Source organism: Vulpes vulpes, chromosome 4 (assembly GCF_048418805.1).
Source record: "Vulpes vulpes isolate BD-2025 chromosome 4, VulVul3, whole genome shotgun sequence".
Classification (NCBI taxonomy): domain Eukaryota; kingdom Metazoa; phylum Chordata; class Mammalia; order Carnivora; family Canidae; genus Vulpes; species Vulpes vulpes.
This window is the reverse complement of record NC_132783.1, coordinates 40,594,812-40,596,753: the sequence shown is the minus strand read 5'-3', so window position 1 is coordinate 40,596,753 and position 1,942 is coordinate 40,594,812. Positions and strand designations below refer to the sequence as shown.

The 1,942-nt window shown below is 35.8% G+C and overlaps 1 non-coding gene across 1 annotated transcript; it reads left to right on the top strand.

Annotated features, from left to right (window-relative positions):
• Positions 1-492: 492 nt before the first annotated feature.
• On the top strand, positions 493-599 carry LOC112908381 (U6 spliceosomal RNA). Its single transcript, XR_003232915.1, has one exon. It is a non-coding gene; the product is annotated as a U6 spliceosomal RNA (small nuclear RNA).
• Positions 600-1,942: the final 1,343 nt, after the last annotated feature.

Here is a 1,942-nt window from a genome sequence, read left to right as displayed (position 1 = left end):
TTCCCCCGTAAGCAATTTGATATTTTTTATAAGTGTGGAATGATACTGTTTTCCCATGCTTTAAATTTAAATTTTATTAACTCTGTGTAAACTGGGACTGGGGCTGGATGAAAACATGAAAGAATAAGATATTAGGAGAAAACTTGCTAAGCATTTCTAAAATTAAGTTCCAGTAACTCCTCTTCCCCATTTTTTAAAAATTCCTCCTCAAAATCTGCCCTGTTTTTTCTGCATACACTGAACCTGTGGTGCCTTTCCAGTTCTGTCTGAAAGTATACCTCCTTTCTACTACTTTTTCTCTATCATATTCCTAGGTATCTCTTGCTCCTCTGAATTCACAGCCCTGGTCTTATTTATATTTTAAAGAAATAGACGTGACTCTTCCATGAATGTCATACTCCATTTCATCTTTGTTGTTTGCTTTAACCCATTACATCCTTTACCTTGGGAATCAAAAGAAAGGTTACCTTGGGAATCAAAAGAAAGGACAGTGTCCTCACTTTGGAAGCACAAATAATAAAATTGGAATAATACAGAGAAGATTAGCATGCCCTCTGTGCAAGGAGGACATGCAAGTTTGTGACACATTCCATATTTTTCAAACAAGCATATGAAAAGATGTTCCACATCATACCTCATTAAAGAATTGCAAATTAAAGCAACAATAAAATTGTTTCCATTACACATACAGTAGAATGACTAAAGCCCAAAACACTGACAACATCAAATGCTGGCGTGGATGTGGAGCAACAGAGAAAAATACAACATTCATGCTGGTGGGTATGAAAAATGGTGCAATTACTTTGGAAGATTGTTTAGCAGTTTCTCACAAAAGTAAGCACATTCCTACCATATGATCCAACAATCACACTGTTGGTATTTACTCAAATGAGTAGAAAACTTATGTCCACAAAAACTTGCACATGGATGTTTATAGTATCTATTTATAATTGCCAAAACCTAGAAGCAACTGAGATGTCCTTCGGTAAGTGAATGGGTAAGTAAACTGTGGCCCATCCAGACAATAGAATATTATTCAGTGCTAAAAAGAAATATGTTGTTGGGGCAGCCTGGGTGGCTCAGCAGTTTAGCACCTGCCTTTGGCCCAGGGCCTAATCCTGGAGACCCAGGATTGAGTCACACATCGGGCTCCCTGTGTGGAGCCTGCTCCTCCTCCTGCCTCTCTCTCTCTCTGTCTCTCAAGAATAAATGAATAAAATCTTAAAAAAAATAAATAAAAAGAAATGTGTTGTCAAACAATGAAAAGGCATGGAAGAACCATAAAGGTGTATTACTAAGTGAATGAAGACAATCTAAGAAGGCTATATACTGTATGATACCAATTATACAGCCTTCTAGAAAAGGCAAAACTATGGAGACACTAAAAAGATCAGTGAGTGCAGGAGTATAAGGAAAAGAAGGGATAAATAGCTGGAACAGAGGATTTTTAGGGCAATGAAACTATTCTTTATATAACTATAATGTTTGATAGATGTCTTTATACATTTATCAAAACCCATATAATGTATACCAGAAGTGAACCCTAATGTAAACAATGGGATTTGAGTGATAATGACGTGTTAATGTTGGTTTATTGCTTGTAAACAAATGCAGGTCTCTGGTGTGAGGTGTTGATGGTGGGGTAGGCTGAATGTGCAGTGCAAGGAGGTATATAGGAATACTGTCCTTTCCACTCAGTGTTGTTGTTAAGATAAAACTGTACTGAAAATGAAGTCTTTATATTTTTAAAGGAAGTACAGAGAAAGTACTTTCCTTAATTGGGCTTCTTGAACCAAACACGACTTGGTATGGCACCTTTAAATAATTGCTTTGTGTAAAGAAACCCCAAATTTATTTAATTTATTTAACTTAAGAAAGTCTGTGATCAAAATAGATGAGCTATATTTTTAAAGGAATAACTTGTGTATTTATCATAACTAGA